This window comes from Lepisosteus platostomus, chromosome 8 (assembly GCF_059453375.1).
Source record: "Lepisosteus platostomus isolate fLepPlt1 chromosome 8, fLepPlt1.hap1, whole genome shotgun sequence".
In the NCBI taxonomy this organism is placed as follows: domain Eukaryota; kingdom Metazoa; phylum Chordata; class Actinopteri; order Semionotiformes; family Lepisosteidae; genus Lepisosteus; species Lepisosteus platostomus.
The window spans coordinates 14327535-14351682 of NC_142618.1; the positions used below are offsets into that span (position 1 = coordinate 14327535).

A 24148-nucleotide genomic window follows, 5' to 3' on the forward strand; every position below is an offset into this window, starting at 1 on the left:
CCTTTGACTCCGTCCAGGACAAACACCACACAAGGACCTCTGCGCTGCTAATGCGGAATTCTGTGCCCTTGCAATGAGGAGGGCCGCAAACAAAAGCCCAGGGGGTGGGGCTTAGACCTGAGTCACCATAACACCCGAACAGGGACTTGAACCCTGGACCCTCAGATTAAAAGTCTGATGCTCTACCGACTGAGCTATCCGGGCTCTACGACAGAAGCAGGAGCAGCAGCAGGGACATACAGGATCCTCAAAGGCCACATGTTTGGTCCACTGAAGAGAGCAAGCCGAGGAAACGACAACGAGCCCAGGAATCTCTGTTAGATCCAACATGACACAGTGCCGTGCTTTCCAAAGAACAGGAACTCCACCCTGCCTCGGGCTGTGAACGTCAGAGAGATGACACGCACGGCTCCCTCGATAGCTCAGTTGGTAGAGCGGAGGACTGTAGTGGAGAAGGCCGGACATCCTTAGGTCGCTGGTTCGAATCCGGCTCGAGGGACGCTACTGTTTTGGCCCTTGACAATCAAAAAAGAAGAAAATGAGCAAACCTCTCTCTCGCTTGGACCGTAAGGCCGTCAGACATTAGAGCGGAGTCGCCGTCTTTAGAATTCTGCATTCTACTGCTCGCGTCTGCTAAGCTTTCCTTTTGCAAAACACTGCGTCAGTGCTGGTGCGCTCAAAACCTAGTCGCAAAGACAAGTGAGACTAAAGGAGGCGCTCGGTGGAGCCCATCGCCGGCACCCTTTCTGTAAGCCTCACCATTGCAGTAGACGTTTGAGTACAAAGCTGTTAAAAAGGAGGCCAGGTATAGCCCCAGAAAGCAAGCAGCACCTTCTGTATTGATGGTCATTCATCCAGTAACCACTTCCTCCTACTCAATATGTTGATGCTTTGATATGCAAACATTTCCCCAGCAGGGGCCACCAATCACCCAGAGCCACACCTCACCCATTAATCAGTGCTTGCTCCCAAGCCCACAAGCTAGAGCCCAGGCTGCGCCAGCCGGGAATCGAACCCGGGTCGCAAGAATGGGAATCTTGCATGATACCACTACACCACTGGCGCCCACGGAGAGCGCTTGCTCACGCCACAGTTTAAGCCTCTTATCCTCTCACAGGCCAAAGGGAGCAAAGCCCTTCTTTTTGCCCAGCCCACACACCCCACAATTACCTCTGCCCTGCCTAATTTGAAGCTTTGGGAATTTGCAACGAGAAGAGCCGACGGAAGAGGAAAAAAATGCCAAAGACGTACCACCATTGTTTCACTGTCGTCTTCCAGGCCCCTTTGACTCCGTCCAGGACAAACACCACACAAGGACCTCTGCGCTGCTAATGCGGAATTCTGTGCCCTTGCAATGAGGAGGGCCGCAAACAAAAGCCCGGGGGGTGGGGCTTAGACCTGAGTCACCATAACACCCGAACAGGGACTTGAACCCTGGACCCTCAGATTAAAAGTCTGATGCTCTACCGACTGAGCTATCCAGGCTCTACGACAGAAGCAGGAGCAGCAGCAGGGAGATACAGGATCCTCAAAGGCCACATGTTTGGTCCACTGAAGAGAGCAAGCCGAGGAAACGACAACGAGCCCAGGAATCTCTGTTAGATCCAACATGACACAGTGCTGTGCTTTCCAAAGAACAGGAACTCCACCCTGCCTCGGGCTGTGAACGTCAGAGAGAGGACACGCACGGCTCCCTCGATAGCTCAGTTGGTAGAGCGGAGGACTGTAGTGGAGAAGGCCGGACATCCTTAGGTCGCTGGTTCGAATCCGGCTCGAGGGACGCTACTGTTTTGGCCCTTGACAATCAAAAAAGAAGAAAATGAGCAAACCTCTCTCTCGCTTGGACCGTAAGGCGGTCAGACATTAGAGCGGAGTCGCCGTCTTTAGAATTCTGCATTCTACTGCTCGCGTCTGCTAAGCTTTCCTTTTGCAAAACACTGCGTCAGCGCTGGTGCGCTCAAAACCTAGTCGCAAAGACAAGTGAGACTAAAGGAGGCGCTAGGTGGAGCCCATCGCCGGCACCCTTTCTGTAAGCCTCACCATTGCAGTAGACGTTTGAGTACAAAGCTGTTAAAGAGGAGGCAAGGTATAGCCCCAGAAAGCAAGCAGCACCTTCTGTATTGATGGTCATTCATCCAGTAACCACTTCCTCCTACTCAATATGTTGATGCTTTGATATGCAAACATTTCCCCAGCAGGGGCCACCAATCACCCAGAGCCACACCTCACCCATTAATCAGTGCCAGGCCCACAAGCTAGAGCCCAGGCTGCGCCACCCGGGAATCGAACCCAGGTCGCAAGAATGGGAATCTTGCATGATACCACTACACCACTGGCGCCCACGGAGAGAGCTTGCTCACACCACATTTTAAGCCTCTTATCCTCTCACAGGCCAAAGGGAGCAAAGCCCTTCTTTTTGCCCAGCCCACACACCCCACAATTACCTCTGCCCTGCCTAATTTGAAGCTTTGGGAATTTGCAACGAGAAGAGCCGACGGAAGAGGAAAAAAATGCCAAAGACGTACCACCATAGTTTCACTGTCGTCTTCCAGGCCCCTTTGACTCCGTCCAGGACAAACACCACACAAGGACCTCTGCGCTGCTAATGCGGAATTCTGTGCCCTTGCAATGAGGAGGGCCGCAAACAAAAGCCCGGGGGGTGGGGCTTAGACCTGAGTCACCATAACAGGGACTTGAACCCTGGACCCTCAGATTAAAAGTCTGATGCTCTACCGACTGAGCTATCCGGGCTCTACGACAGAAGCAGGAGCAGCAGCAGGGACATACAGGATCCTCAAAGGCCACATGTTTGGTCCACTGAAGAGAGCAAGCCGAGGAAACGACAACGAGCCCAGGAATCTCTGTTAGATCCAACATGACACAGTGCCGTGCTTTCCAAAGAACAGGAACTCCACCCTGCCTCGGGCTGTGAACGTCAGAGAGAGGACACGCACGGCTCCCTCGATAGCTCAGTTGGTAGAGCGGAGGACTGTAGTGGAAAAGGCCGGACATCCTTAGGTCGCTGGTTCTAATCCGGCTCGAGGGACGCTACTGTTTTGGCCCTTGACAATCAAAAAAGAAGAAAATGAGCAAACCTCTCTCTCGCTTGGACCGTAAGGCGGTCAGACATTAGAGCGGAGTCGCCGTCTTTAGAATTCTGCATTCTACTGCTCGCGTCTGCTAAGCTTTCCTTTTGCAAAACACTGCGTCAGTGCTGGTGCGCTCAAAACCTAGTCGCAAAGACAAGTGAGACTAAAGGAGGCGCTCGGTGGAGCCCATCGCCGGCACCCTTTCTGTAAGCCTCACCATTGCAGTAGACGTTTGAGTACAAAGCTGTTAAAAAGGAGGCCAGGTATAGCCCCAGAAAGCAAGCAGCACCTTCTGTATTGATGGTCATTCATCCAGTAACCACTTCCTCCTACTCAATATGTTGATGCTTTGATATGCAAACATTTCCCCAGCAGGGGCCACCAATCACCCAGAGCCACACCTCACCCATTAATCAGTGCTTGCTCCCAAGCCCACAAGCTAGAGCCCAGGCTGCGCCAGCCAGGAATCGAACCCGGGTCGCAAGAATGGGAATCTTGCATGATACCACTACACCACTGGCGCCCACGGAGAGTGCTTGCTCACACCACAGTTTAAGCCTCTTATCCTCTCACAGGCCAAAGGGAGCAAAGCCCTTCTTTTTGCCCAGCCCACACACCCCACAATTACCTCTGCCCTGCCTAATTTGAAGCTTTGGGAATTTGCAACGAGAAGAGCCGACGGAAGAGGAAAAAAATGCCAAAGACGTACCACCATTGTTTCACTGTCGTCTTCCAGGCCCCTTTGACTCCGTCCAGGACAAACACCACACAAGGACCTCTGCGCTGCTAATGCGGAATTCTGTGCCCTTGCAATGAGGAGGGCCGCAAACAAAAGCCCGGGGGGTGGGGCTTAGACCTGAGTCACCATAACACCCGAACAGGGACTTGAACCCTGGACCCTCAGATTAAAAGTCTGATGCTCTACCGACTGAGCTATCCAGGCTCTACGACAGAAGCAGGAGCAGCAGCAGGGAGATACAGGATCCTCAAAGGCCACATGTTTGGTCCACTGAAGAGAGCAAGCCGAGGAAACGACAACGAGCCCAGGAATCTCTGTTAGATCCAACATGACACAGTGCTGTGCTTTCCAAAGAACAGGAACTCCACCCTGCCTCGGGCTGTGAACGTCAGAGAGAGGACACGCACGGCTCCCTCGATAGCTCAGTTGGTAGAGCGGAGGACTGTAGTGGAGAAGGCCGGACATCCTTAGGTTGCTGGTTCGAATCCGGCTCGAGGGACGCTACTGTTTTGGCCCTTGACAATCAAAAAAGAAGAAAATGAGCAAACCTCTCTCTCGCTTGGACCGTAAGGCGGTCAGACATTAGAGCGGAGTCGCCGTCTTTAGAATTCTGCATTCTACTGCTCGCGTCTGCTAAGCTTTCCTTTTGCAAAACACTGCGTCAGCGCTGGTGCGCTCAAAACCTAGTCGCAAAGACAAGTGAGACTAAAGGAGGCGCTAGGTGGAGCCCATCGCCGGCACCCTTTCTGTAAGCCTCACCATTGCAGTAGACGTTTGAGTACAAAGCTGTTAAAGAGGAGGCAAGGTATAGCCCCAGAAAGCAAGCAGCACCTTCTGTATTGATGGTCATTCATCCAGTAACCACTTCCTCCTACTCAATATGTTGATGCTTTGATATGCAAACATTTCCCCAGCAGGGGCCACCAATCACCCAGAGCCACACCTCACCCATTAATCAGTGCCAGGCCCACAAGCTAGAGCCCAGGCTGCGCCAGCCGGGAATCGAACCCGGGTCGCAAGAATGGGAATCTTGCATGATACCACTACACCACTGGCGCCCACGGAGAGAGCTTGCTCACACCACATTTTAAGCCTCTTATCCTCTCACAGGCCAAAGGGAGCAAAGCCCTTCTTTTTGCCCAGCCCACACACCCCACAATTACCTCTGCCCTGCCTAATTTGAAGCTTTGGGAATTTGCAACGAGAAGAGCCGACGGAAGAGGAAAAAAATGCCAAAGACGTACCACCATAGTTTCACTGTCGTCTTCCAGGCCCCTTTGACTCCGTCCAGGACAAACACCACACAAGGACCTCTGCGCTGCTAATGCGGAATTCTGTGCCCTTGCAATGAGGAGGGCCGCAAACAAAAGCCCGGGGGGTGGGGCTTAGACCTGAGTCACCATAACAGGGACTTGAACCCTGGACCCTCAGATTAAAAGTCTGATGCTCTACCGACTGAGCTATCCGGGCTCTACGACAGAAGCAGGAGCAGCAGCAGGGACATACAGGATCCTCAAAGGCCACATGTTTGGTCCACTGAAGAGAGCAAGCCGAGGAAACGACAACGAGCCCAGGAATCTCTGTTAGATCCAACATGACACAGTGCTGTGCTTTCCAAAGAACAGGAACTCCACCCTGCCTCGGGCTGTGAACGTCAGAGAGAGGACACGCACGGCTCCCTCGATAGCTCAGTTGGTAGAGCGGAGGACTGTAGTGGAGAAGGCCGGACATCCTTAGGTCGCTGGTTCGAATCCGGCTCGAGGGACGCTACTGTTTTGGCCCTTGACAATCAAAAAAGAAGAAAATGAGCAAACCTCTCTCTCGCTTGGACCGTAAGGCGGTCAGACATTAGAGCGGAGTCGCCGTCTTTAGAATTCTGCATTCTACTGCTCGCGTCTGCTAAGCTTTCCTTTTGCAAAACACTGCGTCAGCGCTGGTGCGCTCAAAACCTAGTCGCAAAGACAAGTGAGACTAAAGGAGGCGCTCGGTGGAGCCCATCGCCGGCACCCTTTCTGTAAGCCTCACCATTGCAGTAGACGTTTGAGTACAAAGCTGTTAAAAAGGAGGCAAGGTATAGCCCCAGAAAGCAAGCAGCACCTTCTGTATTGATGGTCATTCATCCAGTAACCACTTCCTCCTACTCAATATGTTGATGCTTTGATATGCAAACATTTCCCCAGCAGGGGCCACCAATCACCCAGAGCCACACCTCACCCATTAATCAGTGCCAGGCCCACAAGCTAGAGCCCAGGCTGCACCAGCCGGGAATCGAACCCGAGTCGCAAGAATGGGAATCTTGCATGATACCACTACACCACTGGCGCCCACGGAGAGAGCTTGCTCACACCACAGTTTAAGCCTCTTATCCTCTCACAGGCCAAAGGGAGCAAAGCCCTTCTTTTTGCCCAGCCCACACACCCCACAATTACCTCTGCCCTGCCTAATTTGAAGCTTTGGGAATTTGCAACGAGAAGAGCCGACGGAAGAGGAAAAAAATGCCAAAGACGTACCACCATTGTTTCACTGTCGTCTTCCAGGCCCCTTTGACTCCGTCCAGGACAAACACCACACAAGGACCTCTGCGCTGCTAATGCGGAATTCTGTGCCCTTGCAATGAGGAGGGCCGCAAACAAAAGCCCGGGGGGTGGGGCTTAGACCTAAGTCACCATAACACCCGAACAGGGACTTGAACCCTGGACCCTCAGATTAAAAGTCTGATGCTCTACCGACTGAGCTATCCGGGCTCTACGACAGAAGCAGGAGCAGCAGCAGGGACATACAGGATCCTCAAAGGCCACATGTTTGGTCCACTGAAGAGAGCAAGCCGAGGAAACGACAACGAGACCAGGAATCTCTGTTAGATCCAACATGACACAGTGCTGTGCTTTCCAAAGAACAGGAACTCCACCCTGCCTCGGGCTGTGAACGTCAGAGAGAGGACACGCACGGCTCCCTCGATAGCTCAGTTGGTAGAGCGGAGGACTGTAGTGGAGAAGGCCGGACCTCCTTAGGTCGCTGGTTCGAATCCGGCTCGAGGGACGCTACTGTTTTAGCCCTTGACAATCAAAAAAGAAGAAAATGAGCAAACCTCTCTCTCGCTTGGCCCGTAAGGCGGTCAGACATTAGAGCGGAGTCGCCGTCTTTAGAATTCTGCATTCTACTGCTCGCGTCTGCTAAGCTTTCCTTTGGCAAAACACTGCGTCAGCGCTGGTGCGCTCAAAACCTAGTCGCAAAGACAAGTGAGACTAAAGGAGGCGCTCGGTGGAGCCCATCGCCGGCACCCTTTCTGTAAGCCTCACCATTGCAGTAGACGTTTGAGTACAAAGCTGTTAAAAAGGAGGCAAGGTATAGCCCCAGAAAGCAAGCAGCACCTTCTGTATTGATGGTCATTCATCCAGTAACCACTTCCTCCTACTCAATATGTTGATGCTTTGATATGCAAACATTTCCCCAGCAGGGGCCACCAATCACCCAGAGCCACACCTCACCCATTAATCAGTGCCAGGCCCACAAGCTAGAGCCCAGGCTGCGCCAGCCGGGAATCGAACCCGGGTCGCAAGAATGGGAATCTTGCATGATACCACTACACCACTGGCGCCCACGGAGAGAGCTTGCTCACACCACAGTTTAAGCCTCTTATCCTCTCACAGGCCAAAGGGAGCAAAGCCCTTCTTTTTGCCCAGCCCACACACCCCACAATTACCTCTGCCCTGCCTAATTTGAAGCTTTGGGAATTTGCAACGAGAAGAGCCGACGGAAGAGGAAAAAAATGCCAAAGACGTACCACCATTGTTTCACTGTCGTCTTCCAGGCCCCTTTGACTCCGTCCAGGACAAACACCACACAAGGACCTCTGCGCTGCTAATGCGGAATTCTGTGCCCTTGCAATGAGGAGGGCCGCAAACAAAAGCCCAGGGGGTGGGGCTTAGACCTGAGTCACCATAACACCCGAACAGGGACTTGAACCCTGGACCCTCAGATTAAAAGTCTGATGCTCTATCGACTGAGCTATCCGGGCTCTACGACAGAAGCAGGAGCAGCAGCAGGGACATATAGGATCCTCAAAGGCCACATGTTTGGTCCACTGAAGAGAGCAAGCCGAGGAAACGACAACGAGCCCAGGAATCTCTGTTAGATCCAACATGACACAGTGCTGTGCTTTCCAAAGAACAGGAACTCCACCCTGCCTCGGGCTGTGAACGTCAGAGAGAGGACACGCACGGCTCCCTCGATAGCTCAGTTGGTAGAGCGGAGGACTGTAGTGGAGAAGGCCCGACATCCTTAGGTCGCTGGTTCGAATCCGGCTCGAGGGACGCTACTGTTTTGGCCCTTGACAATCAAAAAAGAAGAAAATGAGCAAACCTCTCTCTCGCTTGGACCGTAAGGCGGTCAGACATTAGAGCGGAGTCGCCGTCTTTAGAATTCTGCATTCTACTGCTCGCGTCTGCTAAGCTTTCCTTTTGCAAAACACTGCGTCAGCGCTGGTGCGCTCAAAACCTAGTCGCAAAGACAAGTGAGACTAAAGGAGGCGCTCGGTGGAGCCCATCGCCGGCACCCTTTCTGTAAGCCTCACCATTGCAGTAGACGTTTGAGTACAAAGCTGTTAAAAAGGAGGCAAGGTATAGCCCCAGAAAGCAAGCAGCACCTTCTGTATTGATGGTCATTCATCCAGTAACCACTTCCTCCTACTCAATATGTTGATGCTTTGATATGCAAACATTTCCCCAGCAGGGGCCACCAATCACCCAGAGCCACACCTCACCCATTAATCAGTGTCAGGCCCACAAGCTAGAGCCCAGGCTGCGCCAGCCGGGAATCGAACCCGGGTCGTAAGAATGGGAATCTTGCATGATACCACTACACCACTGGCGCCCACGGAGAAAGCTTGCTCACACCACAGTTTAAGCCTCTTATCCTCTCACAGGCCAAAGGGAGCAAAGCCCTTCTTTTTGCCCAGCCCACACACCCCACAATTACCTCTGCCCTGCCTAATTTGAAGCTTTGGGAATTTGCAACGAGAAGAGCCGACGGAAGAGGAAAAAAATGCCAAAGACGTACCACCATTGTTTCACTGTCGTCTTCCAGGCCCCTTTGACTCCGTCCAGGACAAACACCACACAAGGACCTCTGCGCTGCTAATGCGGAATTCTGTGCCCTTGCAATGAGGAGGGCCGCAAACAAAAGCCCGGGGGGTGGGGCTTAGACCTGAGTCACCATAACACCCGAACAGGGACTTGAACCCTGGACCCTCAGATTAAAAGTCTGATGCTCTACCGACTGAGCTATCCGGGCTCTACGACAGAAGCAGGAGCAGCAGCAGGGACATACAGGATCCTCAAAGGCCACATGTTTGGTCCACTGAAGAGAGCAAGCCGAGGAAACGACAACGAGCCCAGGAATCTCTGTTAGATCCAACATGACACAGTGCTGTGCTTTCCAAAGAACAGGAACTCCACCCTGCCTCGGGCTGTGAACGTCAGAGAGAGGACACGCACGGCTCCCTCGATAGCTCAGTTGGTAGAGCGGAGGACTGTAGTGGAGAAGGCCGGACATCCTTAGGTCGCTGGTTCGAATCCGGCTCGAGGGACGCTACTGTTTTGGCCCTTGACAATCAAAAAAGAAGAAAATGAGCAAACCTCTCTCTCGCTTGGACCGTAAGGCGGTCAGACATTAGAGCGGAGTCGCCGTCTTTAGAATTCTGCATTCTACTGCTCGCGTCTGCTAAGCTTTCCTTTTGCAAAACACTGCGTCAGCGCTGGTGCGCTCAAAACCTAGTCGCAAAGACAAGTGAGACTAAAGGAGGCGCTCGGTGGAGCCCATCGCCGGCACCCTTTCTGTAAGCCTCACCATTGCAGTAGACGTTTGAGTACAAAGCTGTTAAAAAGGAGGCAAGGTATAGCCCCAGAAAGCAAGCAGCACCTTCTGTATTGATGGTCATTCATCCAGTAACCACTTCCTCCTACTCAATATGTTGATGCTTTGATATGCAAACATTTCCCCAGCAGGGGCCACCAATCACCCAGAGCCACACCTCACCCATTAATCAGTGCCAGGCCCACAAGCTAGAGCCCAGGCTGCACCAGCCGGGAATCGAACCCGAGTCGCAAGAATGGGAATCTTGCATGATACCACTACACCACTGGCGCCCACGGAGAGAGCTTGCTCACACCACAGTTTAAGCCTCTTATCCTCTCACAGGCCAAAGGGAGCAAAGCCCTTCTTTTTGCCCAGCCCACACACCCCACAATTACCTCTGCCCTGCCTAATTTGAAGCTTTGGGAATTTGCAACGAGAAGAGCCGACGGAAGAGGAAAAAAATGCCAAAGACGTACCACCATTGTTTCACTGTCGTCTTCCAGGCCCCTTTGACTCCGTCCAGGACAAACACCACACAAGGACCTCTGCGCTGCTAATGCGGAATTCTGTGCCCTTGCAATGAGGAGGGCCGCAAACAAAAGCCCGGGGGGTGGGGCTTAGACCTAAGTCACCATAACACCCGAACAGGGACTTGAACCCTGGACCCTCAGATTAAAAGTCTGATGCTCTACCGACTGAGCTATCCGGGCTCTACGACAGAAGCAGGAGCAGCAGCAGGGACATACAGGATCCTCAAAGGCCACATGTTTGGTCCACTGAAGAGAGCAAGCCGAGGAAACGACAACGAGACCAGGAATCTCTGTTAGATCCAACATGACACAGTGCTGTGCTTTCCAAAGAACAGGAACTCCACCCTGCCTCGGGCTGTGAACGTCAGAGAGAGGACACGCACGGCTCCCTCGATAGCTCAGTTGGTAGAGCGGAGGACTGTAGTGGAGAAGGCCGGACCTCCTTAGGTCGCTGGTTCGAATCCGGCTCGAGGGACGCTACTGTTTTAGCCCTTGACAATCAAAAAAGAAGAAAATGAGCAAACCTCTCTCTCGCTTGGCCCGTAAGGCGGTCAGACATTAGAGCGGAGTCGCCGTCTTTAGAATTCTGCATTCTACTGCTCGCGTCTGCTAAGCTTTCCTTTGGCAAAACACTGCGTCAGCGCTGGTGCGCTCAAAACCTAGTCGCAAAGACAAGTGAGACTAAAGGAGGCGCTCGGTGGAGCCCATCGCCGGCACCCTTTCTGTAAGCCTCACCATTGCAGTAGACGTTTGAGTACAAAGCTGTTAAAAAGGAGGCAAGGTATAGCCCCAGAAAGCAAGCAGCACCTTCTGTATTGATGGTCATTCATCCAGTAACCACTTCCTCCTACTCAATATGTTGATGCTTTGATATGCAAACATTTCCCCAGCAGGGGCCACCAATCACCCAGAGCCACACCTCACCCATTAATCAGTGCCAGGCCCACAAGCTAGAGCCCAGGCTGCGCCAGCCGGGAATCGAACCCGGGTCGCAAGAATGGGAATCTTGCATGATACCACTACACCACTGGCGCCCACGGAGAGAGCTTGCTCACACCACAGTTTAAGCCTCTTATCCTCTCACAGGCCAAAGGGAGCAAAGCCCTTCTTTTTGCCCAGCCCACACACCCCACAATTACCTCTGCCCTGCCTAATTTGAAGCTTTGGGAATTTGCAACGAGAAGAGCCGACGGAAGAGGAAAAAAATGCCAAAGACGTACCACCATTGTTTCACTGTCGTCTTCCAGGCCCCTTTGACTCCGTCCAGGACAAACACCACACAAGGACCTCTGCGCTGCTAATGCGGAATTCTGTGCCCTTGCAATGAGGAGGGCCGCAAACAAAAGCCCAGGGGGTGGGGCTTAGACCTGAGTCACCATAACACCCGAACAGGGACTTGAACCCTGGACCCTCAGATTAAAAGTCTGATGCTCTATCGACTGAGCTATCCGGGCTCTACGACAGAAGCAGGAGCAGCAGCAGGGACATATAGGATCCTCAAAGGCCACATGTTTGGTCCACTGAAGAGAGCAAGCCGAGGAAACGACAACGAGCCCAGGAATCTCTGTTAGATCCAACATGACACAGTGCTGTGCTTTCCAAAGAACAGGAACTCCACCCTGCCTCGGGCTGTGAACGTCAGAGAGAGGACACGCACGGCTCCCTCGATAGCTCAGTTGGTAGAGCGGAGGACTGTAGTGGAGAAGGCCCGACATCCTTAGGTCGCTGGTTCGAATCCGGCTCGAGGGACGCTACTGTTTTGGCCCTTGACAATCAAAAAAGAAGAAAATGAGCAAACCTCTCTCTCGCTTGGACCGTAAGGCGGTCAGACATTAGAGCGGAGTCGCCGTCTTTAGAATTCTGCATTCTACTGCTCGCGTCTGCTAAGCTTTCCTTTTGCAAAACACTGCGTCAGCGCTGGTGCGCTCAAAACCTAGTCGCAAAGACAAGTGAGACTAAAGGAGGCGCTCGGTGGAGCCCATCGCCGGCACCCTTTCTGTAAGCCTCACCATTGCAGTAGACGTTTGAGTACAAAGCTGTTAAAAAGGAGGCAAGGTATAGCCCCAGAAAGCAAGCAGCACCTTCTGTATTGATGGTCATTCATCCAGTAACCACTTCCTCCTACTCAATATGTTGATGCTTTGATATGCAAACATTTCCCCAGCAGGGGCCACCAATCACCCAGAGCCACACCTCACCCATTAATCAGTGTCAGGCCCACAAGCTAGAGCCCAGGCTGCGCCAGCCGGGAATCGAACCCGGGTCGTAAGAATGGGAATCTTGCATGATACCACTACACCACTGGCGCCCACGGAGAAAGCTTGCTCACACCACAGTTTAAGCCTCTTATCCTCTCACAGGCCAAAGGGAGCAAAGCCCTTCTTTTTGCCCAGCCCACACACCCCACAATTACCTCTGCCCTGCCTAATTTGAAGCTTTGGGAATTTGCAACGAGAAGAGCCGACGGAAGAGGAAAAAAATGCCAAAGACGTACCACCATTGTTTCACTGTCGTCTTCCAGGCCCCTTTGACTCCGTCCAGGACAAACACCACACAAGGACCTCTGCGCTGCTAATGCGGAATTCTGTGCCCTTGCAATGAGGAGGGCCGCAAACAAAAGCCCGGGGGGTGGGGCTTAGACCTGAGTCACCATAACACCCGAACAGGGACTTGAACCCTGGACCCTCAGATTAAAAGTCTGATGCTCTACCGACTGAGCTATCCGGGCTCTACGACAGAAGCAGGAGCAGCAGCAGGGACATACAGGATCCTCAAAGGCCACATGTTTGGTCCACTGAAGAGAGCAAGCCGAGGAAACGACAACGAGCCCAGGAATCTCTGTTAGATCCAACATGACACAGTGCTGTGCTTTCCAAAGAACAGGAACTCCACCCTGCCTCGGGCTGTGAACGTCAGAGAGAGGACACGCACGGCTCCCTCGATAGCTCAGTTGGTAGAGCGGAGGACTGTAGTGGAGAAGGCCGGACATCCTTAGGTCGCTGGTTCGAATCCGGCTCGAGGGACGCTACTGTTTTGGCCCTTGACAATCAAAAAAGAAGAAAATGAGCAAACCTCTCTCTCGCTTGGACCGTAAGGCGGTCAGACATTAGAGCGGAGTCGCCGTCTTTAGAATTCTGCATTCTACTGCTCGCGTCTGCTAAGCTTTCCTTTTGCAAAACACTGCGTCAGCGCTGGTGCGCTCAAAACCTAGTCGCAAAGACAAGTGAGACTAAAGGAGGCGCTCGGTGGAGCCCATCGCCGGCACCCTTTCTGTAAGCCTCACCATTGCAGTAGACGTTTGAGTACAAAGCTGTTAAAAAGGAGGCAAGGTATAGCCCCAGAAAGCAAGCAGCACCTTCTGTATTGATGGTCATTCATCCAGTAACCACTTCCTCCTACTCAATATGTTGATGCTTTGATATGCAAACATTTCCCCAGCAGGGGTCACCAATCACCCAGAGCCACACCTCACCCATTAATCAGTGCCAGGCCCACAAGCTAGAGCCCAGGCTGCGCCAGCCGGGAATCGAACCCGGGTCGCAAGAATGGGAATCTTGCATGATACCACTACACCACTGGCGCCCACGGAGAGAGCTTGCTCACACCACAGTTTAAGCCTCTTATCCTCTCACGGGCCAAAGGGAGCAAAGCCCTTCTTTTTGCCCAGCCCACACACCCCACAATTACCTCTGCCCTGCCTAATTTGAAGCTTTGGGAATTTGCAACGAGAAGAGCCGACGGAAGAGGAAAAAAATGCCAAAGACGTACCACCATTGTTTCACTGTCGTCTTCCAGGCCCCTTTGACTCCGTCCAGGACAAACACCACACAAGGACCTCTGCGCTGCTAATGCGGAATTCTGTGCCCTTGCAATGAGGAGGGCCGCAAACAAAAGCCCGGGGGGTGGGGCTTAGACCTGAGTCACCATAACACCCGAACAGGGACTTGAACCCTGGACCCTCAGATTAAAAGTCTGATGCTCTACCGACTGAGCTATCCGGGCTCTACGACAGAAGCAGGAGCAGCAGCAGGGACATACAGGATCCTCAAAGGCCACATGTTTGGTCCACTGAAGAGAGCAAGCCGAGGAAACGACAACGAGCCCAGGAATCTCTGTTAGATCCAACATGACACAGTGCTGTGCTTTCCAAAGAACAGGAACTCCACCCTGCCTCGGGCTGTGAACGTCAGAGAGAGGACACGCACGGCTCCCTCGATAGCTCAGTTGGTAGAGCGGAGGACTGTAGTGGAGAAGGCCGGACATCCTTAGGTCGCTGGTTCGAATCCGGCTCGAGGGATGCTACTGTTTTGGCCCTTGACAATCAAAAAAGAAGAAAATGAGCAAACCTCTCTCTCGCTTGGACCGTAAGGCGGTCAGACATTAGAGCGGAGTCGCCGTCTTTAGAATTCTGCATTCTACTGCTCGCGTCTGCTAAGCTTTCCTTTTGCAAAACACTGCGTCAGCGCTGGTGCGCTCAAAACCTAGTCGCAAAGACAAGTGAGACTAAAGGAGGCGCTCGGTGGAGCCCATCGCCGGCACCCTTTCTGTAAGCCTCACCATTGCAGTAGACGTTTGAGTACAAAGCTGTTAAAAAGGAGGCAAGGTATAGCCCCAGAAAGCAAGCAGCACCTTCTGTATTGATGGTCATTCATCCAGTAACCACTTCCTCCTACTCAATATGTTGATGCTTTGATATGCAAACATTTCCCCAGCAGGGGCCACCAATCACCCAGAGCCACACCTCACCCATTAATCAGTGCCAGGCCCACAAGCTAGAGCCCAGGCTGCACCAGCCGGGAATCGAACCCGAGTCGCAAGAATGGGAATCTTGCATGATACCACTACACCACTGGCGCCCACGGAGAGAGCTTGCTCACACCACAGTTTAAGCCTCTTATCCTCTCACAGGCCAAAGGGAGCAAAGCCCTTCTTTTTGCCCAGCCCACACACCCCACAATTACCTCTGCCCTGCCTAATTTGAAGCTTTGGGAATTTGCAACGAGAAGAGCCGACGGAAGAGGAAAAAAATGCCAAAGACGTACCACCATTGTTTCACTGTCGTCTTCCAGGCCCCTTTGACTCCGTCCAGGACAAACACCACACAAGGACCTCTGCGCTGCTAATGCGGAATTCTGTGGCCTTGCAATGAGGAGGGCCGCAAACAAAAGCCCGGGGGGTGGGGCTTAGACCTGAGTCACCATAACACCCAAACAGGGACCTGAACCCTGGACCCTCAGATTAAAAGTCTGATGCTCTACCGACTGAGCTATCCGGGCTCTACGACAGAAGCAGGAGCAGGAGGAGCAGCAGCAGGGACATACAGGATCCTCAAAGGCCACATGTTTGGTCCACTGAAGAGAGCAAGCCGAGGAAACGACAACGAGCCCAGGAATCTCTGTTAGATCCAACATGACACAGTGCTGTGCTTTCCAAAGAACAGGAACTCCACCCTGCCTCGGGCTGTGAACGTCAGAGAGAGGACACGCACGGCTCCCTCGATAGCTCAGTTGGTAGAGCGGAGGACTGTAGTGGAGAAGGCCGGACATCCTTAGGTCGCTGGTTCGAATCCGGCTCGAGGGACGCTACTGTTTTGGCCCTTGACAATCAAAAAAGAAGAAAATGAGCAAACCTCTCTCTCGCTTGGCCCGTAAGGCGGTCAGACATTAGAGCGGAGTCGCCGTCTTTAGAATTCTGCATTCTACTGCTCGCGTCTGCTAAGCTTTCCTTTTGCAAAACACTGCGTCAGCGCTGGTGCGCTCAAAACCTAGTCGCAAAGACAAGTGAGACTAAAGGAGGCGCTCGGTGGAGCCCATCGCCGGCACCCTTTCTGTAAGCCTCACCATTGCAGTAGACGTTTGAGTACAAAGCTGTTAAAAAGGAGGCAAGGTATAGCCCCAGAAAGCAAGCAGCACCTTCTGTATTGATGGTCATTCATCCAGTAACCACTTCCTCCTACTCAATATGTTGATGCTTTGATTTGCAAACATTTCCCCAGCAGGGGTCACCAATCACCCAGAGCCACACCTCACCCATTAATCAGTGCCAGGCCCACAAGCTAGAGCCCAGGCTGCGCCAGCCGGGAATCGAACCCAGGTCGCAAGAATGGGAATCTTGCATGATACCACTACACCACTGGCGCCCACGGAGAGAGCTTGCTCACACCACAGTTTAAGCCTCTTATCCTCTCACAGGCCAAAGGGAGCAAAGCCCTTCTTTTTGCCCAGCCCACACACTCCACAATTACCTCTGCCCTGCCTAATTTGAAGCTTTGGGAATTTGCAACGAGAAGAGCCGACGGAAGAGGAAAAAAATGCCAAAGACGTACCACCATTGTTTCACTGTCGTCTTCCAGGCCCCTTTGACTCCGTCCAGGACAAACACCACACAAGGACCTCTGCGCTGCTAATGCGGAATTCTGTGCCCTTGCAATGAGGAGGGCCGCAAACAAAAGCCCGGGGGATGGGGCTTAGACCTGAGTCACCATAACACCCGAACAGGGACTTGAACCCTGGACCCTCAGATTAAAAGTCTGATGCTCTACCGACTGAGCTATCCGGGCTCTACGACAGAAGCAGGAGCAGCAGCAGGGACATACAGGATCCTCAAAGGCCACATGTTTGGTCCACTGAAGAGAGCAAGCCGAGGAAACGACAACGAGCCCAGGAATCTCTGTTAGATCCAACATGACACAGTGCTGTGCTTTCCAAAGAACAGGAACTCCACCCTGCCTCGGGCTGTGAACGTCAGAGAGAGGACACGCACGGCTCCCTCGATAGCTCAGTTGGTAGAGCGGAGGACTGTAGTGGAGAAGGCCGGACATCCTTAGGTCGCTGGTTCGAATCCGGCTCGAGGGACGCTACTGTTTTGGCCCTTGACAATCAAAAAAGAAGAAAATGAGCAAACCTCTCTCTCGCTTGGCCCGTAAGGCGGTCAGACATTAGAGCGGAGTCGCCGTCTTTAGAATTCTGCATTCTACTGCTCGCGTCTGCTAAGCTTTCCTTTTGCAAAACACTGCGTCAGCGCTGGTGCGCTCAAAACCTAGTCGCAAAGACAAGTGAGACTAAAGGAGGCGCTCGGTGGAGCCCATCGCCGGCACCCTTTCTGTAAGCCTCACCATTGCAGTAGACGTTTGAGTACAAAGCTGTTAAAAAGGAGGCAAGGTATAGCCCCAGAAAGCAAGCAGCACCTTCTGTATTGATGGTCATTCATCCAGTAACCACTTCCTCCTACTCAATATGTTGATGCTTTGATATGCAAACATTTCCCCAGGAGGGGCCACCAATCACCCAGAGCCACACCTCACCCATTAATCAGTGCCAGGCTGCACCAGCCGGGAATCGAACCCGGGTCGCAAGAATGGGAATCTTGCATGATACCACTACACCACTGGCGCCCACGGAGAGACCTTGCTCACACCACAGTTTAAGCCTCTTATCCTCTCACGGGCCAAAGGGAGCAAAGCCCTTCTTTTTGCCCAGCCCACACACCCCACAATTACCTCTGCCCTGCCTAATTTGAAGCTTTGGGAATTTGCAACGAGAAGAGCCGACGGAAGAGGAAAAAAATGCCAAAGACGTACCACCATTGTTTCACTGTCGTCTTCCAGGCCCCTTTGACTCCGTCCAGGACAAACACCACACAAGGACCTCTGCGCTGCTAATGCGGAATTCTGTGCCCTTGCAATGAGGAGGGCCGCAAACAAAAGCCCGGGGGGTGGGGCTTAGACCTGAGTCACCATAACACCCGAACAGGGACTTGAACCCTGGACCCTCAGATTAAAAGTCTGATGCTCTACCGACTGAGCTATCCGGGCTCTACGACAGAAGCAGGAGCAGCAGCAGGGACATACAGGATCCTCAAAGGCCACATGTTTGGTCCACTGAAGAGAGCAAGCCGAGGAAACGACAACGAGCCCAGGAATCTCTGTTAGATCCAACATGACACAGTGCCGTGCTTTCCAAAGAACAGGAACTCCACCCTGCCTCGGGCTGTGAACGTCAGAGAGAGGACACGCACGGCTCCCTCGATAGCTCAGTTGGTAGAGCGGAGGACTGTAGTGGAGAAGGCCGGACATCCTTAGGTCGCTGGTTCGAATCCGGCTCGAGGGACGCTACTGTTTTGGCCCTTGACAATCAAAAAAGAAGAAAATGAGCAAACCTCTCTCTCGCTTGGACCGTAAGGCGGTCAGACATTAGAGCGGAGTCGCCGTCTTTAGAATTCTGCATTCTACTGCTCGCGTCTGCTAAGCTTTCCTTTTGCAAAACACTGCGTCAGTGCTGGTGCGCTCAAAACCTAGTCGCAAAGACAAGTGAGACTAAAGGAGGCGCTCGGTGGAGCCCATCGCCGGCACCCTTTCTGTAAGCCTCACCATTGCAGTAGACGTTTGAGTACAAAGCTGTTAAAAAGGAGGCCAGGTATAGCCCCAGAAAGCAAGCAGCACCTTCTGTATTGATGGTCATTCATCCAGTAACCACTTCCTCCTACTCAATATGTTGATGCTTTGATATGCAAACATTTCCCCAGCAGGGGCCACCAATCACCCAGAGCCACACCTCACCCATTAATCAGTGCTTGCTCCCAAGCCCACAAGCTAGAGCCCAGGCTGCGCCAGCCGGGAATCGAACCCGGGTCGCAAGAATGGGAATCTTGCATGATACCACTACACCACTGGCGCCCACGGAGAGCGCTTGCTCACACCACAGTTTAAGCCTCTTATCCTCTCACAGGCCAAAGGGAGCAAAGCCCTTCTTTTTGCCCAGCCCACACACCCCACAATTACCTCTGCCCTGCCTAATTTGAAGCTTTGGGAATTTGCAACGAGAAGAGCCGACGGAAGAGGAAAAAAATGCCAAAGACGTACCACCATTGTTTCACTGTCGTCTTCCAGGCCCCTTTGACTCCGTCCAGGACAAACACCACACAAGGACCTCTGCGCTGCTAATGCGGAATTCTGTGCCCTTGCAATGAGGAGGGCCGCAAACAAAAGCCCGGGGGGTGGGGCTTAGACCTGAGTCACCATAACACCCGAACAGGGACTTGAACCCTGGACCCTCAGATTAAAAGTCTGATGCTCTACCGACTGAGCTATCCGGGCTCTACGACAGAAGCAGGAGCAGCAGCAGGGACATACAGGATCCTCAAAGGCCACATGTTTGGTCCACTGAAGAGAGCAAGCCGAGGAAACGACAACGAGCCCAGGAATCTCTGTTAGATCCAACATGACACAGTGCCGTGCTTTCCAAAGAACAGGAACTCCACCCTGCCTCGGGCTGTGAACGTCAGAGAGAGGACACGCACGGCTCCCTCGATAGCTCAGTTGGTAGAGCGGAGGACTGTAGTGGAGAAGGCCGGACATCCTTAGGTCGCTGGTTCGAATCCGGCTCGAGGGACGCTACTGTTTTGGCCCTTGACAATCAAAAAAGAAGAAAATGAGCAAACCTCTCTCTCGCTTGGACCGTAAGGCGGTCAGACATTAGAGCGGAGTCGCCGTCTTTAGAATTCTGCATTCTACTGCTCGCGTCTGCTAAGCTTTCCTTTTGCAAAACACTGCGTCAGTGCTGGTGCGCTCAAAACCTAGTCGCAAAGACAAGTGAGACTAAAGGAGGCGCTCGGTGGAGCCCATCGCCGGCACCCTTTCTGTAAGCCTCACCATTGCAGTAGACGTTTGAGTACAAAGCTGTTAAAAAGGAGGCCAGGTATAGCCCCAGAAAGCAAGCAGCACCTTCTGTATTGATGGTCATTCATCCAGTAACCACTTCCTCCTACTCAATATGTTGATGCTTTGATATGCAAACATTTCCCCAGCAGGGGCCACCAATCACCCAGAGCCACACCTCACCCATTAATCAGTGCTTGCTCCCAAGCCCACAAGCTAGAGCCCAGGCTGCACCAGCCGGGAATCGAACCCGGGTCGCAAGAATGGGAATCTTGCATGATACCACTACACCACTGGCACCCACGGAGAGCGCTTGCTCACACCACAGTTTAAGCCTCTTATCCTCTCACAGGCCAAAGGGAGCAAAGCCCTTCTTTTTGCCCAGCCCACACACCCCACAATTACCTCTGCCCTGCCTAATTTGAAGCTTTGGGAATTTGCAACGAGAAGAGCCGACGGAAGAGGAAAAAAATGCCAAAGACGTACCACCATTGTTTCACTGTCGTCTTCCAGGCCCCTTTGACTCCGTCCAGGACAAACACCACACAAGGACCTCTGCGCTGCTAATGCGGATTTCTGTGCCCTTGCAATGAGGAGGGCCGCAAACAAAAGCCCGGGGGGTGGGGCTTAGACCTGAGTCACCATAACACCCGAACAGGGACTTGAACCCTGGACCCTCAGATTAAAAGTCTGATGCTCTACCGACTGAGCTATCCGGGCTCTACGACAGAAGCAGGAGCAGCAGCAGGGACATACAGGATCCTCAAAGGCCACATGTTTGGTCCACTGAAGAGAGCAAGCCGAGGAAACGACAACGAGCCCAGGAATCTCTGTTTGATCCAACATGACACAGTGCCGTGCTTTCCAAAGAACAGGAACTCCACCCTGCCTCGGGCTGTGAACGTCAGAGAGAGGACACGCACGGCTCCCTCGATAGCTCAGTTGGTAGAGCGGAGGACTGTAGTGGAGAAGGCCGGACATCCTTAGGTCGCTGGTTCGAATCCGGCTCGAGGGACGCTACTGTTTTGGCCCTTGACAATCAAAAAAGAAGAAAATGAGCAAACCTCTCTCTCGCTTGGACCGTAAGGCGGTCAGACATTAGAGCGGAGTCGCCGTCTTTAGAATTCTGCATTCTACTGCTCGCGTCTGCTAAGCTTTCCTTTTGCAAAACACTGCGTCAGTGCTGGTGCGCTCAAAACCTAGTCGCAAAGACAAGTGAGACTAAAGGAGGCGCTCGGTGGAGCCCATCGCCGGCACCCTTTCTGTAAGCCTCACCATTGCAGTAGACGTTTGAGTACAAAGCTGTTAAAAAGGAGGCCAGGTATAGCCCCAGAAAGCAAGCAGCACCTTCTGTATTGATGGTCATTCATCCAGTAACCACTTCCTCCTACTCAATATGTTGATGCTTTGATATGCAAACATTTCCCCAGCAGGGGCCACCAATCACCCAGAGCCACACCTCACCCATTAATCAGTGCTTGCTCCCAAGCCCACAAGCTAGAGCCCAGGCTGCGCCAGCCGGGAATCGAACCCGGGTCGCAAGAATGGGAATCTTGCATGATACCACTACACCACTGGCGCCCACGGAGAGTGCTTGCTCACACCACAGTTTAAGCCTCTTATCCTCTCACAGGCCAAAGGGAGCAAAGCCCTTCTTTTTGCCCTGCCCACACACCCCACAATTACCTCTGCCCTGCCTAATTTGAAGCTTTGGGAATTTGCAACGAGAAGAGCCGACGGAAGAGGAAAAAAATGCCAAAGACGTACCACCATTGTTTCACTGTCGTCTTCCAGGCCCCTTTGACTCCGTCCAGGACAAACACCACACAAGGACCTCTGCGCTGCTAATGCGGAATTCTGTGCCCTTGCAATGAGGAGGGCCGCAAACAAAAGCCCGGGGGGTGGGGCTTAGACCTGAGTCACCATAACACCCGAACAGGGACTTGAACCCTGGACCCTCAGATTAAAAGTCTGATGCTCTACCGACTGAGCTATCCGGGCTCTACGACAGAAGCAGGAGCAGCAGCAGGGACATACAGGATCCTCAAAGGCCACATGTTTGGTCCACTGAAGAGAGCAAGCCGAGGAAACGACAACGAGCCCAGGAATCTCTGTTAGATCCAACATGACACAGTGCCGTGCTTTCCAAAGAACAGGAACTCCACCCTGCCTCGGGCTGTGAACGTCAGAGAGAGGACACGCACGGCTCCCTCGATAGCTCAGTTGGTAGAGCGGAGGACTGTAGTGGAGAAGGCCGGACATCCTTAGGTCGCTGGTTCGAATCCGGCTCGAGGGACGCTACTGTTTTGGCCCTTGACAATCAAAAAAGAAGAAAATGAGCAAACCTCTCTCTCGCTTGGACCGTAAGGCGGTCAGACATTAGAGCGGAGTCGCCGTCTTTAGAATTCTGCATTCTACTGCTCGCGTCTGCTAAGCTTTCCTTTTGCAAAACACTGCGTCAGTGCTGGTGCGCTCAAAACCTAGTCGCAAAGACAAGTGAGACTAAAGGAGGCGCTCGGTGGAGCCCATCGCCGGCACCCTTTCTGTAAGCCTCACCATTGCAGTAGACGTTTGAGTACAAAGCTGTTAAAAAGGAGGCCAGGTATAGCCCCAAAAAGCAAGCAGCACCTTCTGTATTGATGGTCATTCATCCAGTAACCACTTCCTCCTACTCAATATGTTGATGCTTTGATATGCAAACATTTCCCCAGCAGGGGCCACCAATCACCCAGAGCCACACCTCACCCATTAATCAGTGCTTGCTCCCAAGCCCACAAGCTAGAGCCCAGGCTGCGCCAGCCGGGAATCGAACCCGGGTCGCAAGAATGGGAATCTTGCATGATACCACTACACCACTGGCGCCCACGGAGAGCGCTTGCTCACACCACAGTTTAAGCCTCTTATCCTCTCACAGGCCAAAGGGAGCAAAGCCCTTCTTTTTGCCCAGCCCACACACCCCACAATTACCTCTGCCCTGCCTAATTTGAAGCTTTGGGAATTTGCAACGAGAAGAGCCGACGGAAGAGGAAAAAAATGCCAAAGACGTACCACCATTGTTTCACTGTCGTCTTCCAGGCCCCTTTGACTCCGTCCAGGACAAACACCACACAAGGACCTCTGCGCTGCTAATGCGGAATTCTGTGCCCTTGCAATGAGGAGGGCCGCAAACAAAAGCCCGGGGGGTGGGGCTTAGACCTGAGTCACCATAACACCCGAACAGGGACTTGAACCCTGGACCCTCAGATTAAAAGTCTGATGCTCTACCGACTGAGCTATCCGGGCTCTACGACAGAAGCAGGAGCAGCAGCAGGGACATACAGGATCCTCAAAGGCCACATGTTTGGTCCACTGAAGAGAGCAAGCCGAGGAAACGACAACGAGCCCAGGAATCTCTGTTAGATCCAACATGACACAGTGCCGTGCTTTCCAAAGAACAGGAACTCCACCCTGCCTCGGGCTGTGAACGTCAGAGAGAGGACACGCACGGCTCCCTCGATAGCTCAGTTGGTAGAGCGGAGGACTGTAGTGGAGAAGGCCGGACATCCTTAGGTCGCTGGTTCGAATCCGGCTCGAGGGACGCTACTGTTTTGGCCCTTGACAATCAAAAAAGAAGAAAATGAGCAAACCTCTCTCTCGCTTGGACCGTAAGGCGGTCAGACATTAGAGCGGAGTCGCCGTCTTTAGAATTCTGCATTCTACTGCTCGCGTCTGCTAAGCTTTCCTTTTGCAAAACACTGCGTCAGTGCTGGTGCGCTCAAAACCTAGTCGCAAAGACAAGTGAGACTAAAGGAGGCGCTCGGTGGAGCCCATCGCCGGCACCCTTTCTGTAAGCCTCACCATTGCAGTAGACGTTTGAGTACAAAGCTGTTAAAAAGGAGGCCAGGTATAGCCCCAGAAAGCAAGCAGCACCTTCTGTATTGATGGTCATTCATCCAGTAACCACTTCCTCCTACTCAATATGTTGATGCTTTGATATGCAAACATTTCCCCAGCAGGGGCCACCAATCACCCAGAGCCACACCTCACCCATTAATCAGTGCTTGCTCCCAAGCCCACAAGCTAGAGCCCAGGCTGCGCCAGCCAGGAATCGAACTCGGGTCGCAAGAATGGGAATCTTGCATGATACCACTACACCACTGGCGCCCACGGAGAGCGCTTGCTCACACCACAGTTTAAGCCTCTTATCCTCTCACAGGCCAAAGGGAGCAAAGCCCTTCTTTTTGCCCAGCCCACACACCCCACAATTACCTCTGCCCTGCCTAATTTGAAGCTTTGGGAA

General features: G+C 52.9%; 52 non-coding genes across 52 annotated transcripts; 19 read left to right on the plus strand and 33 right to left on the minus strand.

The window, feature by feature from the left end:
• Nucleotides 1-131: 131 nt before the first annotated feature.
• Nucleotides 132-204, minus strand: trnak-uuu (transfer RNA lysine (anticodon UUU)). The gene has a single exon. It is a non-coding gene; the product is annotated as a tRNA-Lys (tRNA).
• Nucleotides 205-411: 207 nt separating this feature from the next.
• trnay-gua (transfer RNA tyrosine (anticodon GUA)) lies at nt 412-499 on the plus strand. The gene is given in 2 exon segments: nt 412-448; nt 464-499. It is a non-coding gene; the product is annotated as a tRNA-Tyr (tRNA).
• A 495-nt stretch (nt 500-994) lies between these two features.
• On the minus strand, nt 995-1065 carry trnag-ccc (transfer RNA glycine (anticodon CCC)). Its single transcript has one exon. It is a non-coding gene; the product is annotated as a tRNA-Gly (tRNA).
• Nucleotides 1066-1412: 347 nt separating this feature from the next.
• Nucleotides 1413-1485, minus strand: trnak-uuu (transfer RNA lysine (anticodon UUU)). The gene has a single exon. It is a non-coding gene; the product is annotated as a tRNA-Lys (tRNA).
• Nucleotides 1486-1692: 207 nt separating this feature from the next.
• trnay-gua (transfer RNA tyrosine (anticodon GUA)) lies at nt 1693-1780 on the plus strand. The gene is given in 2 exon segments: nt 1693-1729; nt 1745-1780. It is a non-coding gene; the product is annotated as a tRNA-Tyr (tRNA).
• A 488-nt stretch (nt 1781-2268) lies between these two features.
• trnag-ccc (transfer RNA glycine (anticodon CCC)) lies at nt 2269-2339 on the minus strand. The gene has a single exon. It is a non-coding gene; the product is annotated as a tRNA-Gly (tRNA).
• A 619-nt stretch (nt 2340-2958) lies between these two features.
• Nucleotides 2959-3046, plus strand: trnay-gua (transfer RNA tyrosine (anticodon GUA)). Its single transcript is given in 2 exon segments — nt 2959-2995; nt 3011-3046. It is a non-coding gene; the product is annotated as a tRNA-Tyr (tRNA).
• A 495-nt stretch (nt 3047-3541) lies between these two features.
• On the minus strand, nt 3542-3612 carry trnag-ccc (transfer RNA glycine (anticodon CCC)). The gene has a single exon. It is a non-coding gene; the product is annotated as a tRNA-Gly (tRNA).
• A 347-nt stretch (nt 3613-3959) lies between these two features.
• trnak-uuu (transfer RNA lysine (anticodon UUU)) lies at nt 3960-4032 on the minus strand. Its single transcript has one exon. It is a non-coding gene; the product is annotated as a tRNA-Lys (tRNA).
• A 207-nt stretch (nt 4033-4239) lies between these two features.
• trnay-gua (transfer RNA tyrosine (anticodon GUA)) lies at nt 4240-4327 on the plus strand. The gene is given in 2 exon segments: nt 4240-4276; nt 4292-4327. It is a non-coding gene; the product is annotated as a tRNA-Tyr (tRNA).
• Nucleotides 4328-4815: 488 nt separating this feature from the next.
• trnag-ccc (transfer RNA glycine (anticodon CCC)) lies at nt 4816-4886 on the minus strand. The gene has a single exon. It is a non-coding gene; the product is annotated as a tRNA-Gly (tRNA).
• Nucleotides 4887-5505: 619 nt separating this feature from the next.
• trnay-gua (transfer RNA tyrosine (anticodon GUA)) lies at nt 5506-5593 on the plus strand. Its single transcript is given in 2 exon segments — nt 5506-5542; nt 5558-5593. It is a non-coding gene; the product is annotated as a tRNA-Tyr (tRNA).
• A 488-nt stretch (nt 5594-6081) lies between these two features.
• On the minus strand, nt 6082-6152 carry trnag-ccc (transfer RNA glycine (anticodon CCC)). The gene has a single exon. It is a non-coding gene; the product is annotated as a tRNA-Gly (tRNA).
• Nucleotides 6153-6499: 347 nt separating this feature from the next.
• trnak-uuu (transfer RNA lysine (anticodon UUU)) lies at nt 6500-6572 on the minus strand. The gene has a single exon. It is a non-coding gene; the product is annotated as a tRNA-Lys (tRNA).
• Nucleotides 6573-6779: 207 nt separating this feature from the next.
• Nucleotides 6780-6867, plus strand: trnay-gua (transfer RNA tyrosine (anticodon GUA)). Its single transcript is given in 2 exon segments — nt 6780-6816; nt 6832-6867. It is a non-coding gene; the product is annotated as a tRNA-Tyr (tRNA).
• A 488-nt stretch (nt 6868-7355) lies between these two features.
• Nucleotides 7356-7426, minus strand: trnag-ccc (transfer RNA glycine (anticodon CCC)). The gene has a single exon. It is a non-coding gene; the product is annotated as a tRNA-Gly (tRNA).
• Nucleotides 7427-8053: 627 nt separating this feature from the next.
• On the plus strand, nt 8054-8141 carry trnay-gua (transfer RNA tyrosine (anticodon GUA)). The gene is given in 2 exon segments: nt 8054-8090; nt 8106-8141. It is a non-coding gene; the product is annotated as a tRNA-Tyr (tRNA).
• A 488-nt stretch (nt 8142-8629) lies between these two features.
• Nucleotides 8630-8700, minus strand: trnag-ccc (transfer RNA glycine (anticodon CCC)). The gene has a single exon. It is a non-coding gene; the product is annotated as a tRNA-Gly (tRNA).
• Nucleotides 8701-9047: 347 nt separating this feature from the next.
• trnak-uuu (transfer RNA lysine (anticodon UUU)) lies at nt 9048-9120 on the minus strand. Its single transcript has one exon. It is a non-coding gene; the product is annotated as a tRNA-Lys (tRNA).
• A 207-nt stretch (nt 9121-9327) lies between these two features.
• Nucleotides 9328-9415, plus strand: trnay-gua (transfer RNA tyrosine (anticodon GUA)). Its single transcript is given in 2 exon segments — nt 9328-9364; nt 9380-9415. It is a non-coding gene; the product is annotated as a tRNA-Tyr (tRNA).
• A 488-nt stretch (nt 9416-9903) lies between these two features.
• trnag-ccc (transfer RNA glycine (anticodon CCC)) lies at nt 9904-9974 on the minus strand. Its single transcript has one exon. It is a non-coding gene; the product is annotated as a tRNA-Gly (tRNA).
• Nucleotides 9975-10321: 347 nt separating this feature from the next.
• On the minus strand, nt 10322-10394 carry trnak-uuu (transfer RNA lysine (anticodon UUU)). Its single transcript has one exon. It is a non-coding gene; the product is annotated as a tRNA-Lys (tRNA).
• A 207-nt stretch (nt 10395-10601) lies between these two features.
• trnay-gua (transfer RNA tyrosine (anticodon GUA)) lies at nt 10602-10689 on the plus strand. The gene is given in 2 exon segments: nt 10602-10638; nt 10654-10689. It is a non-coding gene; the product is annotated as a tRNA-Tyr (tRNA).
• A 488-nt stretch (nt 10690-11177) lies between these two features.
• Nucleotides 11178-11248, minus strand: trnag-ccc (transfer RNA glycine (anticodon CCC)). The gene has a single exon. It is a non-coding gene; the product is annotated as a tRNA-Gly (tRNA).
• Nucleotides 11249-11875: 627 nt separating this feature from the next.
• trnay-gua (transfer RNA tyrosine (anticodon GUA)) lies at nt 11876-11963 on the plus strand. The gene is given in 2 exon segments: nt 11876-11912; nt 11928-11963. It is a non-coding gene; the product is annotated as a tRNA-Tyr (tRNA).
• Nucleotides 11964-12451: 488 nt separating this feature from the next.
• On the minus strand, nt 12452-12522 carry trnag-ccc (transfer RNA glycine (anticodon CCC)). Its single transcript has one exon. It is a non-coding gene; the product is annotated as a tRNA-Gly (tRNA).
• A 347-nt stretch (nt 12523-12869) lies between these two features.
• On the minus strand, nt 12870-12942 carry trnak-uuu (transfer RNA lysine (anticodon UUU)). The gene has a single exon. It is a non-coding gene; the product is annotated as a tRNA-Lys (tRNA).
• Nucleotides 12943-13149: 207 nt separating this feature from the next.
• trnay-gua (transfer RNA tyrosine (anticodon GUA)) lies at nt 13150-13237 on the plus strand. The gene is given in 2 exon segments: nt 13150-13186; nt 13202-13237. It is a non-coding gene; the product is annotated as a tRNA-Tyr (tRNA).
• Nucleotides 13238-13725: 488 nt separating this feature from the next.
• On the minus strand, nt 13726-13796 carry trnag-ccc (transfer RNA glycine (anticodon CCC)). Its single transcript has one exon. It is a non-coding gene; the product is annotated as a tRNA-Gly (tRNA).
• Nucleotides 13797-14143: 347 nt separating this feature from the next.
• trnak-uuu (transfer RNA lysine (anticodon UUU)) lies at nt 14144-14216 on the minus strand. The gene has a single exon. It is a non-coding gene; the product is annotated as a tRNA-Lys (tRNA).
• Nucleotides 14217-14423: 207 nt separating this feature from the next.
• Nucleotides 14424-14511, plus strand: trnay-gua (transfer RNA tyrosine (anticodon GUA)). The gene is given in 2 exon segments: nt 14424-14460; nt 14476-14511. It is a non-coding gene; the product is annotated as a tRNA-Tyr (tRNA).
• A 488-nt stretch (nt 14512-14999) lies between these two features.
• Nucleotides 15000-15070, minus strand: trnag-ccc (transfer RNA glycine (anticodon CCC)). The gene has a single exon. It is a non-coding gene; the product is annotated as a tRNA-Gly (tRNA).
• Nucleotides 15071-15706: 636 nt separating this feature from the next.
• On the plus strand, nt 15707-15794 carry trnay-gua (transfer RNA tyrosine (anticodon GUA)). Its single transcript is given in 2 exon segments — nt 15707-15743; nt 15759-15794. It is a non-coding gene; the product is annotated as a tRNA-Tyr (tRNA).
• Nucleotides 15795-16282: 488 nt separating this feature from the next.
• Nucleotides 16283-16353, minus strand: trnag-ccc (transfer RNA glycine (anticodon CCC)). The gene has a single exon. It is a non-coding gene; the product is annotated as a tRNA-Gly (tRNA).
• Nucleotides 16354-16700: 347 nt separating this feature from the next.
• On the minus strand, nt 16701-16773 carry trnak-uuu (transfer RNA lysine (anticodon UUU)). Its single transcript has one exon. It is a non-coding gene; the product is annotated as a tRNA-Lys (tRNA).
• Nucleotides 16774-16980: 207 nt separating this feature from the next.
• Nucleotides 16981-17068, plus strand: trnay-gua (transfer RNA tyrosine (anticodon GUA)). Its single transcript is given in 2 exon segments — nt 16981-17017; nt 17033-17068. It is a non-coding gene; the product is annotated as a tRNA-Tyr (tRNA).
• Nucleotides 17069-17536: 468 nt separating this feature from the next.
• trnag-ccc (transfer RNA glycine (anticodon CCC)) lies at nt 17537-17607 on the minus strand. Its single transcript has one exon. It is a non-coding gene; the product is annotated as a tRNA-Gly (tRNA).
• A 347-nt stretch (nt 17608-17954) lies between these two features.
• On the minus strand, nt 17955-18027 carry trnak-uuu (transfer RNA lysine (anticodon UUU)). The gene has a single exon. It is a non-coding gene; the product is annotated as a tRNA-Lys (tRNA).
• Nucleotides 18028-18234: 207 nt separating this feature from the next.
• Nucleotides 18235-18322, plus strand: trnay-gua (transfer RNA tyrosine (anticodon GUA)). The gene is given in 2 exon segments: nt 18235-18271; nt 18287-18322. It is a non-coding gene; the product is annotated as a tRNA-Tyr (tRNA).
• Nucleotides 18323-18817: 495 nt separating this feature from the next.
• trnag-ccc (transfer RNA glycine (anticodon CCC)) lies at nt 18818-18888 on the minus strand. The gene has a single exon. It is a non-coding gene; the product is annotated as a tRNA-Gly (tRNA).
• A 347-nt stretch (nt 18889-19235) lies between these two features.
• Nucleotides 19236-19308, minus strand: trnak-uuu (transfer RNA lysine (anticodon UUU)). The gene has a single exon. It is a non-coding gene; the product is annotated as a tRNA-Lys (tRNA).
• A 207-nt stretch (nt 19309-19515) lies between these two features.
• Nucleotides 19516-19603, plus strand: trnay-gua (transfer RNA tyrosine (anticodon GUA)). The gene is given in 2 exon segments: nt 19516-19552; nt 19568-19603. It is a non-coding gene; the product is annotated as a tRNA-Tyr (tRNA).
• Nucleotides 19604-20098: 495 nt separating this feature from the next.
• On the minus strand, nt 20099-20169 carry trnag-ccc (transfer RNA glycine (anticodon CCC)). The gene has a single exon. It is a non-coding gene; the product is annotated as a tRNA-Gly (tRNA).
• A 347-nt stretch (nt 20170-20516) lies between these two features.
• On the minus strand, nt 20517-20589 carry trnak-uuu (transfer RNA lysine (anticodon UUU)). The gene has a single exon. It is a non-coding gene; the product is annotated as a tRNA-Lys (tRNA).
• A 207-nt stretch (nt 20590-20796) lies between these two features.
• Nucleotides 20797-20884, plus strand: trnay-gua (transfer RNA tyrosine (anticodon GUA)). The gene is given in 2 exon segments: nt 20797-20833; nt 20849-20884. It is a non-coding gene; the product is annotated as a tRNA-Tyr (tRNA).
• A 495-nt stretch (nt 20885-21379) lies between these two features.
• Nucleotides 21380-21450, minus strand: trnag-ccc (transfer RNA glycine (anticodon CCC)). The gene has a single exon. It is a non-coding gene; the product is annotated as a tRNA-Gly (tRNA).
• Nucleotides 21451-21797: 347 nt separating this feature from the next.
• On the minus strand, nt 21798-21870 carry trnak-uuu (transfer RNA lysine (anticodon UUU)). Its single transcript has one exon. It is a non-coding gene; the product is annotated as a tRNA-Lys (tRNA).
• A 207-nt stretch (nt 21871-22077) lies between these two features.
• On the plus strand, nt 22078-22165 carry trnay-gua (transfer RNA tyrosine (anticodon GUA)). The gene is given in 2 exon segments: nt 22078-22114; nt 22130-22165. It is a non-coding gene; the product is annotated as a tRNA-Tyr (tRNA).
• A 495-nt stretch (nt 22166-22660) lies between these two features.
• trnag-ccc (transfer RNA glycine (anticodon CCC)) lies at nt 22661-22731 on the minus strand. Its single transcript has one exon. It is a non-coding gene; the product is annotated as a tRNA-Gly (tRNA).
• A 347-nt stretch (nt 22732-23078) lies between these two features.
• trnak-uuu (transfer RNA lysine (anticodon UUU)) lies at nt 23079-23151 on the minus strand. The gene has a single exon. It is a non-coding gene; the product is annotated as a tRNA-Lys (tRNA).
• A 207-nt stretch (nt 23152-23358) lies between these two features.
• Nucleotides 23359-23446, plus strand: trnay-gua (transfer RNA tyrosine (anticodon GUA)). The gene is given in 2 exon segments: nt 23359-23395; nt 23411-23446. It is a non-coding gene; the product is annotated as a tRNA-Tyr (tRNA).
• A 495-nt stretch (nt 23447-23941) lies between these two features.
• trnag-ccc (transfer RNA glycine (anticodon CCC)) lies at nt 23942-24012 on the minus strand. The gene has a single exon. It is a non-coding gene; the product is annotated as a tRNA-Gly (tRNA).
• Nucleotides 24013-24148: the final 136 nt, after the last annotated feature.